General features: G+C 39.6%; 1 protein-coding gene across 1 annotated transcript in view; it reads left to right on the top strand.

Moving 5' to 3' along the window:
• mal2 (mal, T cell differentiation protein 2) overlaps positions 1 to 17,387 on the top strand; it is an 871,414-nt gene that overhangs the window by 574,622 nt on the left and 279,405 nt on the right. The window lies entirely within an intron of this gene.

Raw genomic sequence — 17,387 nt, 5'->3', positions numbered from 1 at the left:
AGTCGTGCAACAGAAAACTCAGATTGGATTGACAGTCTAGTTAGCTGTCTGAATTTACCCTGCAGAGATCTGTAAAAAGGTTAACCAGAGTTCTCATAAATCCACCCGAGTTTAAAATGTCAACAAAAAGAAAGCCCAAGGTAACGGACATCTGGCCTAAATAAGTGAAATCTGGCAGAATATCCGTTGTCAATGGAACAATCCCGGAAGTGGAATGTCGTGGATATAGACTAGTTTTGTCCTGAAATACCAGTTTATTACATGGAGGACTGCAACGTTCTGACGTTCAGGGTGACGTTGAGTGTAAAATGTTGGAAAGGAGAGGAAAAAGAACATAAAAATACAGTGGATAGGAAGTAAAGGAGAAAGTTAGCTTTTGTATAAGATGTAACAGGTGGACATTTATGATACTTTGCTCAAGTCTTTAAAGTTATTAGAGTTCATGACCCTTAGCCTCTTTACGGTCAAAAGGACATGCCTAAAAAAAGAGGCACGTATCACTGTGTGTGTGTTACATCTGACATGCACTGAACCCTCAAACCTTCAGCAGTACATATTCTTGGCTCAGGACCTGCATTGCTTGGCAGGCTACTCAGGAAACAGCAATAGTGTGTTTGTGTTTGTTTGTGTAATTGCTAGGTGTGTGTAGTGTATGTCAATTTGGTTTGAGTTGGATTGAAATTTGCCTTAAAGTGGTCATATTATACTTTTGGGCCTTTTCCCTTTCCTTTATTGTGTTATATATCTTTTTGTGCATGTTATAGGTTTAAAAAGTCCACCCCAAAGGGACTTACCATCTCCAACAGAAAACACCATTCACAAACTGCTGCCAACAGCTCTGTTGTAGTCCAGCCTTTACTTCTGTGACGAACGTGCGTCACTTTGTAACACACGTTATGATGCTCACCTAGCTGCTAGCGTGGCACACCCTCATACTTTCCTTTGACTGGCTGGTAGTCCTCACCTAGGTACCATACATGTGAGATTCCCAACAAAGATTGAAAAGAAGGGAGATGCCTCACTCTGTAGCTAAGAGGAGAAAAGAAAAGCCGAGCTGCAGCAATGTGCAGTACAACAAAAATATGGTGTTTTTTGAAAATTAAATCATGTTAACCTATTCTGATATAACCTCTAAATACAATTATAAACCTAACAATGAGTATAGCACTTAAAAAAAAGAAAAATCTTCAAAAACAAGCAGCAAAGCAAGGTCACAAATATTGAGTCTGAGACTCGAGTTTGAGTCTGAGACCTGAGTCCTCATCTCTGATTTCTGATTCTTACGTTTAAGTGATCACTGCACTACATCACTTCTGTTCCCTTTGTCCTGGCAAGCACACATATTTAAACATGTGGAGAATCATTTTGAGTGGGTTCATTTTAGGGTCCAACAACACTGGTTTGAAAAGCATTCTCTGTTTATCTTTCAAAACTTTAAAAAAGAATGCCTTACTGATGAGTGTTTAAACAGGTAATCTATTACATTCAATAAATGACATTCTAAAAGTATCCTTCCCAGCTGTGTTCACACCATAAATGCTTTCATGAGCCCCAGGCCTTGTACAGTATAAGTCTTTCATGTATAAGACTTTCAGCTGTGTGCTAGCTCTGCCAATAAGACATGCTGTTTAAGACTTGGCAGCTAGTCCGCAGCCTCCACAGTAAATGGTTTGCAGCTGACATTAACGCACAGTGGCTTTCAAAGTTTTCAAATATGATTTTTGTTGCAGCCAAAGAGAATGTTGTGGGGTAACTTTGGTGACCTCCACTCCGGGTGTGTGTCAGTTAGCCTGCCCCATGTTTATGACTTTGGTGCTTACATTGCACATAATGAAATATTTTTCAAAGTAATTAAAGGGACCATTTTAAGCATCCCAAGTTACCTTTGAAAACTGACTTCAAATGTTATGTCTCAGATCAGGAGTAGCAAGATAAATTATTTTGTTTGAAATGCTTTTCAAATAATGAACTAGTCATACACATTTATCTTTTACTGTCAAAAGACTGAGCTGTAAATTGCCATATGTGATTACAGCTTTTGGTTGATGAGTTTAGGGAGTTCATTGTAAAGTCAAAGTATTAGCAAACAGTATGACCTATTGTTGGAGAGGACGACATGTCTGGATCAATCAGCAGTGGCAGAAAAGCCATTCCTTTCTGCCTGACAGTGTATAACCACACACAACCATAACACACACACACACACACACACACACACACACACACACACACCTTGTGTTTTAACAAGAAAAGCCTGCTGCGCTTGTTCTCTGTAAAATTGACAACTAATATATCAGGAAGGGAAGTCATAATAAAGATAATAAGGATTATTGCATGTGTGAATGTGTGTGTGTCTGTGTGTGTGAGAGAGAGAGCAAGAGAGAGAGGGAGGAAAGGAAGGAGAGAGCAAGTAGGGGAGGGCTGCATTTTAATTATTTACAGCTGAGTAACTGAAACTCCCTTCTCTCTCTCTCTCTCTCTCTCTCTTGCTCTCTGTCTACCCTATAATCCTGAGTTAGGGCATAAACACAGTTAAAGTTTCCATCCCTCACACACATTCTGGGTGGCCAAACCTGTGTGTGTTTGTACGTGTCTGTCTGCGTGTGTGTGTTTGGCCTGTATGTCGGTTTTTGTTTGTCTATTTGCATCTATGTGGATGAATGTTGGGTTGTTTTGTGGCAAGACTGTGACCTTTCATGACCCAGATTGTGTATTCCACCGTAAATGACTCTGATTTGATCAAGTTTGTCTAAACAGAAACAAATGACATTGCTATATGATGCTTTCTGTAATGTCAACTGTGGCTACCCTTACTGGCTCGTCCCAACCCAGTGCCAAGTAGTTTGGGTGTCAGAAAAATACACTGCTAATACAGCATGTGCAGTTAAACAGCTTTGAAAGAAAACACTGGAAAAATACAGGGAGAAAAACAACTATAAATCTAATCAATACTAATACAGGATTTGGGTGCAAAATAAAACAATTACACGGTATCTGCCATCTTTATGTCATCACAGTTTTCACACCTGTTTGAAAGCCTTTAAGAGTATTGGATGAGCTCACTGACTGGCATTCACATTAATATCATTAGACTGTAAGGATCTTTTTAAAGAAGTTTTATGTTTAGATGTGTTGTGACAGTTATAATATGATGCTTCATTGATCCCTGTGCTTTTATTCTGTTTTTATTGAGGTCGAAGGTCGAGTTTAGCTACAGGAACAGCACCGCCGCAACCGGGACAGGCTGAGGGTGTCACAACATAACCCTTCACTGCCTTTTGTTGTTCAACAACATTATTTTTTCCCCGGGACGTGGGATTGGGTTTTGATTTGCTCTCGTGCTCTGACCACAAGTAATAGATTATTCGAGTGTTATCCACCCGTCCAAAATGAGAGGCTGTATTTTTGAGCAGAAATGCAAAAGATGCTGAGATGTAAACTCAGGAAAGATGTTTAGAATCAGCGGTTTCAATTTTGAGGTTTTTCTTCTGTCCGTCAATAATGACTATTTTAACATAGATTTCATTCATACAGCAAATTTATTATTTATATTTGGAATATAGTTGTTACAAAAAGAATTAAATGAATAAAACTTCCATTTAATTGATGCCCCCACTATATTGCACAGTATCCTCTGTATCAGTGATTATGGTCTCGCTACACCACACATACACCCTAGGATAGGAGAAGAAGAAAAAAGCTTTGGCTAGTTTGCATTTCTTAAAACCAATCACAATTGTCTTGGGTGACGCTAAGCTCTGGACGCAGGGGCGGTGGCTCTGCAAAACAGTTTGGGGAAGGAACTTGTTTTGGTGGAACATCTGCACATAGGGAGGCAAGCTCTGGAATGACAAAAAAAACAAACATTTAAAATATTAAAATAAAAAACTGACTAGTAGAATCTTTTTTTTTTTTTCGTGTCCTAGCCTGGTCCTACCGGACTCTCATACATTTCATTCGTACGGACAGTCTGGCCACTCTCTATTGACAAGTGTTAACTTCTCGAAGGCGGGTACACTGTTTAAAACTATTGGATCTCCCCAGAGCCACTCTGGATCTGCCACAACCAATCACTAGCGTTTGGTCTTGACGTCAGCTTAGCATTGTTAGCGTTCACCTTAGCCAACTCCTTCACCACTAACGGAGCAAGCTGGAAAATCAAACTACCCCATGGGGAATATTCGGCAGCATTGCCACAACGGATCGAATGGCTTCGCTCGCATCATTCTCCATCGCCATTACAGAATAACCTCAACGTCATCGTTCTAAGCCACTCCCTCTGTTCGCTGACACGACTTGTTAAAATTTGGTCGGAGAAAACCCAAAAATATACCGCAAACCCAGACGTTGTACTGAAGAAACATGAATATTGAGCGGAGAGCGGAGCCAGGCTAGACACAACCACATAGCATGTGGCATTTTCACACCATGTCTGAGTTTAACGTTGTGGATCAGCCCTGCCAGCTCACTGCAAACAATAGGCTATGCTTAGAAAATAAAACTTTTTTTTCATAACCTATGGGCAAACATGCTAGCACATCCCTGTTAGAGAGTAAATGACGTAAACATATTTGTTGTAAATCTTTACAATCATTTACCAAAAGAACAAAACAGGCCTGACTATTGTGCTATCCAAATTTTTGTCAAAACTTGCCATTTTCAGCATGTAGCTTACTAGCTCAGAGGTTGTTGTTCCTGTAGCAAGGGTGTGTGAGAATGGTAACACACAGATAGCAGAAGCATAGGGGTAACACCTGACATCTGGCATGTGGCTCCGTGCCAGATGTCAGGTTGAGTTGCAAAAAGTATTTACCTGTTTTGAGGAACATGGTAAACTTTGTACCTGTTGATTTTGGTATATTTTAGCCTTTGCTAGAACTTTGTACTTTTGTCTGTCTGAATGACAATGCATTCATCATTGGATGACACTATGCTTCCCAGTGTCAGCTCGGCTACTGTATGCAACGTTTTCCAGTTGTTGGTAGTGAGAAGCTTTGATATTTATGAAAACCAGTGCTCAATAAAACAGTGGGGCAGCCAGGGTTTATGGTGTCTCTGGATTACCAACTCTGCCTAGTTTGAATAAAACAACAGTCGTAATTCCAAAGTCATTGCCTTTCGGCAAAATTCTGGGTATAAATTGGTCACAGGAGGGCAGCTCTTAGGAAACTGAAGTCTGCCTAAAATGTCAGGATAAAGATAAGTAAGCTTAAATATTAATAATTTGAATAGCTGTGTCGTAGACCCTGAGATGATATTTGCATAGGTCCTTTTGTTGTGTGTTTCATTATTGACTATACACTTAACATGAAATTATTTTAAGCTGTGAAGGTCAGTTTAAAACCACAGTGAAATAGGTAGGCGGCAGGATGGCATGAGAAGTTGCTGACACCACTATTTAGCTGTTGAGTATGTAGAGAGTCTCTATATGATCTGTGGGTGGCCTTAAACACTTTTGAGAGAGACAGGAGGGTAGTTTCAGCTTGTTCTGTGGAAAGGGAAACCAGCCAATCCTCTCACGTCTTACATCAACATCAGAAGGTTATTGATGTGCTCTATTTAAAGGTGAGAGCTTTGAGAGTCTCTCTCTCTGTACTGTATGCAACTCTCTTACTCCCTCTCTCCCTGTGTCTGTGTATGTAAGGAGCATTCCTCTCACTGCACAACTATGTGAAAAAATAAGCTGGCTTGGCTAACTTTCCCAAAAGTTAATGATTTAGAAGAAGGTGTTGGCAGACTAAATTATCACCTACTGAAAGGACCCATTGAGATCCCATATGTGAACCACACATATCTGCAGCAAAGCTCAACAGATTGAGCCTAGCCCCACCCAAATCCAAAAAGCCCCAAAAAACTGTAATAAACATTGGCTGTTTAGCTCTTTGTCAATCCTAACCTGAAAAAAACCTCACAAGCGCCAAGAATATTTGAATAAAATATGGGTCATGGCCCATTTTAAGAACTGAAACACATTTAAGGAACCACTGCCTGCAGAAGCATTTTAAAGCCGTTTTGCCAGAAGTAACAGATTGTATTAGATCAAATATGCCTGAATGGTAAAAGCTAAGCAGAGTCATCTTTTTTGAAGTGATGAATAGCCTGAAGACTCTTTCAAGGTGTTCCCTCCTTAAGCACTTTTTCTGCTAGGGTGGATTCAGGTGTGCACAAGTTAACCATGCAAATCTTAAATCACTTAACTGATGTATTAGATAGTTGGACTTCTGAGGCTTTTTTGCACATGCACCTCTTTTGCCAATCCTGCTGTATGAAAATCATGAGATGAAAAATCCCAGAGATGAAAGAGCAGAAAGAGAGCCAGTGTAATATGACAGCTAAATTGACGACATTGGAAAGACTAAGCTGACTGTTCTGAAGGTCTAATGAAAGGTTTCTTTGAGAGGCCATGTCACCAGGTGAATAGAGGTGAAATATACTGGCTCCCTCCTCCTTCTCCTCACCTATCTTCTGCTCTCTCTCTCTACCTAATTCTCTGGGTTGAAAGGAAAGTCTGTTTCTGTTTCAGTGATTATTATCGGCTCCAATGGTAGTGTAAGCTGAGGCCTGTGTCTACACACTCATCAAAATCTATAAAATATATGCCCCCCTCAAAGTGATCATTATTACTTCAACCAAATACCATATATTATATAGACCACTGAAAATAGAAGTATTTTGAACTAAGTAAAGCACTGTTATGTGAACAGTCTATGGTGTCATAGCACTATAACATGCGGCAGTTGCTTCTTGTCTTTAGCTGCAACAGAGTTCCGGACGTCGGCTACCAGCGGCAGTTGTTTAGAAGCCAATAGGTGACAGTGAGCCAGATACAGGCACCGCCAGATGATGGTCCTGTCAGGGGCCATGTAGAGTGTAACCAAAAAAGTGAGCCTCATGTGGCAATAAGTTTATGCACCAAAACGACTAGTTAAGTTTGGGAAAGTGTTTCCGGGGTGAAATTATTTTGTTTTTTGCCGCAAAGTCAACTCCGCTCTCGGCTTAAAATCACTGTTTCCCGGCAGTATGTTGATTCCACAATTTCTTTTTGAGATTATTTTCCATTAAATGTTAAAGTTCATAAGTATGTGTTTTGGCATGGCTAGCTGAAGTGGCACTATATCTATTGTCCAATTGCATGTTTTGCATGATCAAACACATGCCCTTCTCTGCTTTTTTCACAAATCGCAGCAACTATCCATCCATTCGTGTGTCTGTGTAACAGAGGGAGTTATTCCACTACAGCTTCTAGCTACCTTTGATGGTCCTTCGTGATTTATAGCGACATTAAAAGGCTGTTGCCAGCATTCACATTTTTATTTTATGTTTCCTCTTCCTTGCATGAAGAAGTCACTATAATGTGACTTATTATTAGTGCGTGGTAGTGCGTGTGTAGGCGGTGGGGGTGGACGGGTGGGTGTGTAGGGGTGGACTGTAGTCTGTGCTGCATGCATTTCAATGAGTAGCTATCAAATCTCACATGCATTCCCTGGAAAGATCTCTGCTTTTAAAAAAGAAAAGTGAAATGGTTCTGCTGTTTTAAAGGGAAAAATCCATGCCATTTGAATATAAGCCTACTCATTGCATTAAAATGCATTTTGAAACACATTGAACAGAACACTGGGGGAATAAACTCCCCTCACCTGGATACACTTTAGAACTGCTGTTGTGTTGATTCGGAATGTACTCTAAAGCGAAAACATCAGCAACGCATCACTGGTTTGATTGACCTTGACAATTATGCCAAACAAGCCACAAATTTCATTAAATTCTTGTCCATGTTTTTAGATGATCTTTTTTACACACATTTAATTTTGTCTGAATGAACACTTCTGTTCATTGTTCAAATTGCAGCTCATAGTGAGACAAAAATGGAATATGACAGCACCTTGCATCGGGCCCCTGGGCTAGTGAGAGACAATATGTTGTTGTAATATGCTAATTTCGCATTAAGGATTCAGTGAAAATGAGCGTGTGAGATGATCACACCATTAAAAGTTAGCATTAGCAATGTAGTATGTTAATCAGGCCAGATGGGACCATTCTGTTTGTGTAAATTAACTCACTCCACTTCTTTGCCGTAAGCCCTGGAAAGATAATCCTTGACAGGCCTTTAAGAATGTGCTCATAAGCAATACACTGGAATATATTGGCTGAAAAAAAAAAAACAATGTTAAGAAATGAAAGTGCGCAACTTTAAGAAGAAATCCACCTTTAGATACCGTCATACTGTGAACATTGGTATGTGATGTGCAGTGCATTCCAGGATGATTGATTGATCAAGTAATTTATTTGTTGGTACTTCAATACCCTGAGCCTGCATCAACCTTCCTTTGACAGGCTAGTGCATGCCCAAAACAAAGTAGTCTTTACTGCTAATCACAATAGTGCCCATTAATATTTTACAATCTTATAAACATAACATCCTTAAGGTATTTGCTTACTAATTCCTACCATCTCCTTTAAAACAATATTACACTATTATCCCAAGAAGCTAAGTGTTTGGTGAAACCTCTTTATAATTATTAAACCCTTCTCACGTTGAAAGGTCCCCTACAATATAAATTACATGTATACTATTTTTTATTTTTTTACTGCGAGTCAGTGCTGACTTTCTCTCCATTAAACCAAAACCTTAATCTTTCCCTAATGCTGTTTGAAAACGCTTTAGTCACTATGAGTAGATATCTTATCGCAACATTCTGTAATATGGCAGAAAACAAATTAAATGCATGTTCAGTATCATTTTGAGAGTACATAATTTACCAACATTTTACAAAATGTGATCTTGGCAACGTTGTATTTCCTCCAAAAAGGTATTAGCTGTTGCAAATTAGTTTTATGTACACATAATTTCTAGGAGACAGGGTTGTACGCACACATGCACACAGGTAGCAACTTCCTACTTGAGTCTGTAAGCCTACGCAAGTACTCATATGAATGTTTGTTTTTGTACTTTCCCATAAGATATACGTACAGTAGATCCATTTTTTTTGTCTTCTTTGCAAATAGTCTAGTTGGGTATTGTGTTTTGTTCTTATACCTCATACTTTAAATGCTGTACTGTGGTGCTGTTAATTTATACCATGTGACTATAATTAAAGTATTAGGGTTTTACTAAAAGTTACTGAAAGCAATCCGCCCATTGTAGAGAACATACAGTAATACTATGTTTAGTTATTTGTCCGTTTTGATAATAAATCAGAATTTCATTGATTTTAAGTGTCACTTGAAGTGTGTTATTTGATTGAAACCTTTATTGGGATTTACATTTTTTAAAAGGCCTACAATCAGCCCCTGTTAATCTTCCTCAAAACAAGACTTTTTTTGACATCATCAATGCTTTTGGAATTTTTGATCATTATGCCTTACCAATTGAACTTCCGATTTATAAAACACTGGGGTTATTCTAGCAAAAAATGGACCATAACACTTTTTTTCCTTTTAGCAGTGGCAATCATTCTTTATTATCTCAGCCTACCACTCATAGATAAATGCATGGATACAGTTGTCTGCACTATAAACTTACTGTTGGCTTACAGTAAACTCCCCCTGTTAAAATCCTTTATTTTTATCCCTTGAATACTGTAATTATCCTAAACAACACTGACCAAACTGTCTTTCAAACAACCCAGCATCCCTCTTTAGCCAAAATCAGTATTAGTTTTCCACCACCGTCCCCGGGCATGTTCTGTCTCTCTGGCTTTATAATCCTGGGCATATTCTAACATCCTTAACCCAGCAGCAAGCTTTGTTTTTGGGCATTAGTCCAGCTCTGCTCTTGGGAGGTCCAACAACTTCTCCAAAACCCCTCCAGTCATTTTTTTGGCGTGAAGCATTTTTATTTTCAATCTTGCTGTCCCAATCCCCGGGACAATTAGAGGTCGTCACAGAGCAGTTTATAGAAAGTGCAGAGCAACAAAATGTTTTTTTGGAAAGTTGTAATGGTCCCTTGTGTGATTGAATAGGCTTGCAACAGCAACATTAAAAGGAAAAAAAAAACTTGTACAATACAGAAATAGGTCACTTATCTTTTAATAATTTTCACTTTCCGGAAAATCTTGTTTATCTAAATCCCCCAGGAGTCGAGGTTGTCCAAGAAAATTAAATCATCTGCTCAGACATTCATAGAAATTCCTCAACAGGTCTTCTTCAAACTCAGAAATTTGAATGGAATATAGTTTCATCTTTCTATTGCTTGTGCTCATTATCTCAATCCACAAATTGCATCAGAGATCTGAGGCTTTGACACACAGGTTGTACAGTGCCCCTATTAAATTGTTATCATGTGTCGCATTAATGCTTGCAATGTGCAATGTTTGCTGAGAAAACAGCTCACTTTCATAATCATAGTCATAATCAGACTTCACAGTATGCACTGCACTGAAGATACAAGGCAACTGGTGCAACACATTCCTCACATTCTACCAGAGTGAGACAATTTGGCCATGTAAAATATTTGTTTAAGCGAATCAAGAGACAGCCAATTAATCGGACATCATCCAATTAAAATCAGCCAATGTTGCATAGGAGCCATTTACCAAGTCTATTAGGTACTCAACTTTGGTTTAAAATAGTCCTGGTGCACTCAGTCACCTTTCATTTGTACATGTGACTCCTGCAAGCTCTCTCTCTCTCGCAGCATGAGGTCACTGTCTGATCTAAGCCCAAGGATGTCATTTCCTTCATAAACAAGTCCAACTTCCTCTTGAGGGTCCCTATCAGCTGAGCTTATCCTGTGAGTGCCCCAGTGGGACTTGAGTTCATTTCAGAGCTTCCGTCCCTCCCCCACATAACCAGCTAAACCCTGTATTATTTTGTGTTAATGTTGAACAGCTGCATAGAACTATATTTACTATTTTCACCATACTGTCTTTAGTTCTACAGTGACTAGTGGCTATAGCTACTGGTGTGCTGCAGAACCACAGAGGACCAGTTTGGTGAGTCAGATGTTATACTTGTATGTATGTCTACTTTAGGTTACCTGACTCACAGCACACAGATTAACTGAGTTAAAGCATCTGACTTTTCACTGGGTTGCTGGTAGAGCAGTGTCTGGTTTGCACATCAGTGTGGATAAAGTGAGCAGCCACAACTTGCACTGGTGTCAAACAACTCTCAGGCACCACAGTTTTTGGTGTTCAACAGCTTCACTCTGACCATTTAAAAGGCCCAACACTCCTGCAGATGTATTCAAGAGCAGCTTGTAGTTCTGTAAATCAACAAGGTAAGGGGAATGGTTATGCAATGTTTTTTGGGGAGGTTTTATGGAGTGAGGCACAGCTTTAGCCTGCCTGCAACAACATGGGCTTAGTTTCCATATTCTGCCAAGGTAATCACAGTGTAGATGAGCTTTAAAGCTGATGGTTGCTGGTGGGGGAAAAGGGACCTGTTTTCTTTGCCAAAACCCCCTACTCACTCTGTTTCTCAGGGAAGGTTGATAGGGGTAAGGCATTCAAAACTGCTACACACCCATTTGTTTTAACAGTTCTCCACCACATGTGTTATCAGCTGAGCCACGAATGTGGGAAAGCCCCGCAGGCAGAATGACATCATGCCCTGTGTAAAAGTAGATATAGTTTAAAACACAAGGGTGTAACTGGGAAAATGTAGGAAATGGGAGGGATTGTTGAAAAACCACCGAAACCAATGGAAACAAACAAAGAAAGATGGCCACAAACTTTTCTGTCCACCGTTTGGAAAGGTGCAAAACTACACTTACACAGGGTTGATAACTCCAATCTTGGTATCCCACTGTGTTAGATTAAAAATTTAGTAAAAGCTTTGGATCTCTCAGCCTTGCAACAGTAGCATCCTCTACAATATGAAAGCATTGTCCTGTATTGATGTGTTTTTTTTACAACATGGCTAAAGAAATTGATCTTCAGCTTCAAATTGATTTTTGATGTACTAGCCCTTTAAAAGCTCTGATACAGTCAGCTGTTTATTGTTGAAACGTTCTAACAGTTAAAAGCTTCTCTGCATGTGTTATCAGTTTAGCCATAATGAGCAAGAAGCCCAGTGGCAGAGTGAATGACATAATTTATACTTTATAACCAACAGGGGTGGAACAGGAAAATAGCAGGGAATCTTTGGAAATAAGTGATTATTAAAAAAAAGATAGATTGAATACAATGGAAACAATGATGTCTACATCTTGTCTGGGGTATGGCTTCATTTCAGTTATTCAGTTATTCACTCACATTTGAAACTTGAGCATGTTGAAGTAATTGTTTTTGACGGTAATACAAAGAGCACAGCTGAGACAATAGAGGATGGACTGCTTTTTCACTGGAGCCTATAGTTGTAACTCCCTATTAATCCATTTTGCTTTTTTTTTTTTGGGGGGGGGGGGAGTAATAACGACACTACAACAGCCTAATAATTTTAACACAACACTGTTCATATACATTTCAGCAAAAACTAATCTCAGTATTGCCATGTCAGTTAATAATACAGGACCACATTACATCATCAACTGACCAAATGATTTACTCGTTCAGATTACTTTCATTTTACTGCTGCGTGTGTTTCGAACATATTAGACATTTGATTTTGATAATGGGATAGGATTTTCTGGTTTCAGCTGAAACATTGTAAGACCAACAAATCATGTTATAATTCAAAGTACACTTAATTTCCCCTCCAATTTATGGTACATTAATGATATTAATATTAATAGATACAGTACTTAGGACATTAGGAGTAGTAGTGCCCCACTCAGCAATAGGGGTTTGATTAAAAGAGATAAATCAGCTGAGTGCTGGTGCATTACCAAGAGAGACGTGGTGAACTGCTCATGTTGTTAAACTAAAAAGGAAAAGGCTTTAGGGAAGATTACCTCATCATTGTCATCTCCACCATGACCACTGCAGCGACCAGCACCATCATCATCACCACCGCTCTAACCAACACCATCATCATCATCTTCCAGAGCTCAGCACACCAGGATAATACACTGAGATTTAGGGCCCTGTTGGAAAGATGACATCACCCCCCCCCCCCCCCCCCCCCCCCCCCCTGTCTATAACTCCCTATGGTAAAACTGACAGAGCTGAGGAGCAGGGAAGTAGTTTTGTAAATGATGTGATGTGTTGGCATTTTTGAAGGAATTGCCACCTGCTTTGTAGTCTACATTGCACAGAAAAGACCTTGTAGGAAAGTTTACATCATTCTCATGCTTCAGAACAATAACTGGCATCCCTGATCCTCTGACATAAAATTGACATATGTCTGGAGGAGGGGAGATGTATGACAACAATGAAATCATTGGCCCTTTTGCAATAATCGTCAGCTGTTCGGCGTTCTGGAAATAAATGGTGGGTGTTTTAAGAGAGTAGCAGACTTACCAGAGACACGGTTCATGAACTGTGACTGTAAGGGTCCAAACCTTCCTTGTGAAATGCGGTCATACATCTTTGTGCAATGTTCCATGTGTATCTACACTGTAATGTCAAAAATCAGTAACCCTCTAAAGTGTGACATCAGTCTGCCCTTGGGGTAAATGACATAATTCCCAGACACTGGAAGCATATTGTTAAACTTGAAACTGATATAAAAATAGGGACACCAGAAGGTTGAATGCATTTGATTAATGATAACGACATTGCAGAGCTAGAGGTTAAAACCCTAAAACCCATCATGTTTGGATCTAAACACAGTACTAAGCCTCCTCCACCTTCCAAATGGTTTTGATTGTGGTAAAGTAAATTAGTGGAACCATAGAGCCATCTGCCATAAGTGCCTGATGGAATAATTCAGCTGTGTTTAACTAAAAACCAAAAGTGCTACAGGCAAAATAAGTTAAATCCTACTGGCTAGGGTAATGCTAGCTGACTTAAATAGTGGTGTGTAGGACTCCTCCGGTGGATTAGCATCCTGAAAGTGGCAGCATGGTGGGAAATGATGACCACAGCGCTAGAAAGGTGTGTGTTTGTTAGCTGTCAGCAGTTTCCTAAGGACTCTGTGTGTGTGTGTGTGTGTGTGTGTGTGTGTGTGTGTGTGTAAATAGTTGTGGTAGATGTGTTACTGAAAGAAAAATGCCAAATGCCCAAAATGCCAGAGACACACTCATGCATGCACATACACTCAAACACAAATATAGCAAAGTTGTGTTTTTTCATAGACAGCTATGTGTTGTCATATTGCTTAAATCTAGCTCTGGCAAAATACATCACTTAATGTGTCAGTGTGGGATGTGGGAGTGTGTACACATGCATAATAATACCAAAGTGACTATGTATGCATGTCACTGTTATTGATTTTATTGAAGTTATTATATCACAAAAGTCAGCACGTGCCTGCCGTCTGAGTCATATATACAGTATATTAAACATGTCAGTGTGTTAATTTTCTTTGTCCATATGTGGGTCATTTTTACCCACTTACAAACACATGCACACTGCATTTGGCTAATTGCTTCCTAACAGCAGTTCCTCTAATGACCACTAGATGCTGAATCCAAGAAAGCTCTACTGTATTGAAGTGGCTGAGAGAGAACCCTGCTTCTGCCTTTGTACACAAAGTCAAATCAATCAACATTACAGTCTCAATAGATAATTTTCCTTCTAATGTTTGTCTTGGAGGGGATCTGGAAAACAGTAATGTTAAGAATAGATTAGTAAGAGAGCTATAATTGGAAGCTTGATTGACAAGTAGTCTGAGCATATCACTTTTGGCTGTGCTTACAACATTAGTCACTTCAACCAGGCCCCACCCCATTTCAGTACATTGTAATTATTATATTTATGCTACTAACATGTTGGTACTGAATCACAATGCTGCTTGCATTCACAGATTGAACCACACCTGTTAGCGCTATGGGTTGGTATGATAGAGAAAGAGCCCACTTCTGACCTGATCATGAGGGTCTACTGTTGAAGACTGTGAGCTCCATACAGATCACAGTTCATATGATGATGTCTTTCGGATTTATTTTAGTCAGTCTTTTCCTAGCCTGCTTTTTTTACCACCCTACAGCATACTATTATTGTAAATAAAATCAGGGGCAGTTGTGAACAGCTATCTAGATCCTCTAGTTGCATGCACTACCTCTCTTTCAGGCACGTTCAGTACTGGGTGGCCACATTATCATCTAGTTCATTTGAATCAACATTTAATGAACATACAGTTTGGCTCAGTTTGACAGGGTCATCTGTTTGGTTCCCACATGATCTGGAAGAAGAATGAGTAACCACTTTCATTGCTAGGACCACTGGATACTGCTAACCATACTAGGGCCTTTGGTCATTACAAATCTGAATCACTGATATATAATGAATCACACTAAAAGACAGAGCAGAGAGCTATATTAATACAGATTGGCATGGTAGGCACGTCCATACAAGTATGATACACCATGCCGAGAGGTTGACTCAGTCTTCTAAGAGGTGATAGCATCACTGTCTGAATAATGAAAATCTAAAGCCTCAAGTGCACTGTATACTTTACACACTCTAGATGTGTCCTTAGGCACAATGCAGCTGGGTCTCTGACTCACGTGAGTCACGCTGATGTCGATAGAGGAAACATTGTGTATAGTCTTTGAATCGATGAGGAAAGGAGTCTGCTGGCTGAAACCACATGACTCATTTGCCAAGGTCCATGAAGTAACTTCCTTGTATTAGATCTGGTAAATTGATCCGTAAAAGTGTCTGGTGCTTTGAGCTCTGGCTGTTACATGGGGATGTGAAGGTATCGTGTATGACAAAGCTATAGCTGTTTGCCTCTGAGAAACTGAAAATCTGACTGTTAAGTATTAGTGAAAGTGATTACTTTGACATCCACAGAGCAACATGTTTATAGCCCTTATAGGTATTTATGTCACATTTGGGTTCAGTTGTAATATTTTTCAGGGGGAGATGAATCAGACTTCAACATGTGATCAGACAATGACTGAAGGGCCTCCATGTAATTGAACAACCTGATCTCACAGAATTCTGTGAAATGAACATAGCCCTTCAACTCAAAATCTGTGGCAGTTTCACATAATCGCAAAAGATTCTGTGATGGGCCTACGGAAGAATTCCGTGAAATAAACACGGCCCCTTAAGTTAAGGAAAAGGTTGTGGGTGGGCTTTTGGTTTCGTGACACGCGGGACGCACTGGACGGTTGGGTTTAGGAAAAGAACAAAGTGACTTTAGGAAAAATTACACGCGGGACACGATCCTGAATCTAACGGGAAAATCCTATGTTTGACCCATCCACCACCCCAACCACACTCCTTACGCTGATTTTCGGGCTTTCATACTACTCTCTACCATAGTCGCTCCTAATGCAAAGTCTTTCTCATTGACTTTACATTGGCATTGTTTTTCCATGGAGGCCACACAGACTTTTCACACATTCCGTGCCACCACCACGTAATGCAATGTTAAGAGTTTTTCATTTCACAGATTTATGTGTGACCAGGCTGGATTCACCTGGAGTCACCTGAAGCTCTCACCTAATCATTTTTGGAATAACGTTTTTGTTACACTACAAGCACACTGCTGAAATTGTCTTCCTTCCTGTGGAATGACAATGCTGCCTTGTTTATGCAGTTGCCATAAAAACACAATCAGCCACAAGTCAACACTGACTGACTCCAAACAACCTGGATTATTGCTCTAATTAAGCTTTAATAAGCCCTTATTAAACGGCCGCAGGCCTTGTTTGGCGGTTCATTAAGTCATTTCATCCTTTTAGTGCTTCATTAAGTCTTTTTTTTCTTTTCTCTTTTCTTCTCAGGGAGTGTGGGAGTGGCAAGGTCTGGGAGATCACAACCTTAATTCTCTTCAAGACAGACGGTTTAATTAACACCGGAGGAATCCTCACTGGCTCCAGACCTCTACAATGGGAATTGGATTGCCAAGGTAAGGCACTAAGCTAATGTGTTTTTTACTTGCTATATACACTAATAACCTTTTAAATTGCAGCTACCATGTTTTGTGCGTTTATGATGTAATTAGATAGTAATATTTAAAGCATAAAAAACATACAAATTATAAATATACATGTAATTTAGCTGTGTTTTACAGAAATGCCTGATAACGTGTTAAATGTGAACACCATTTTATTGTTTTTTTATTACCAGACTGCAACATGAGGAATAGGGAGTAAAGTTAATGTGTTAATACATGGCAGGGCGGAGAGCTATACTGGCCCAGAATTTATAAAACCATTCAAAGAAACTGACAAAAGAAAAATTACAACAGAGGGTTACCTATGTTCGTACTTCCCCTTCATTGTGCATCTGACTGTGTGCAGTTTACCACAGTCAACAATGACATTTCAGCTGCAACAGTTCTCATAAAATTATACTGGCGCCCCACCTCTGTGTAGGTTGTTTACAGTTATAAACAGGAAATGTTGACCTATTCTTTTCATAATCCTACAAAACCAAGTTTGAAAG

This window comes from Etheostoma spectabile, chromosome 6 (genome assembly GCF_008692095.1).
Source record: "Etheostoma spectabile isolate EspeVRDwgs_2016 chromosome 6, UIUC_Espe_1.0, whole genome shotgun sequence".
NCBI classification, from domain to species: Eukaryota; Metazoa; Chordata; class Actinopteri; order Perciformes; family Percidae; genus Etheostoma; species Etheostoma spectabile.
Note: the sequence above shows the minus strand (reverse complement) of the source record. Positions and strands in the feature narration are given on the sequence as shown.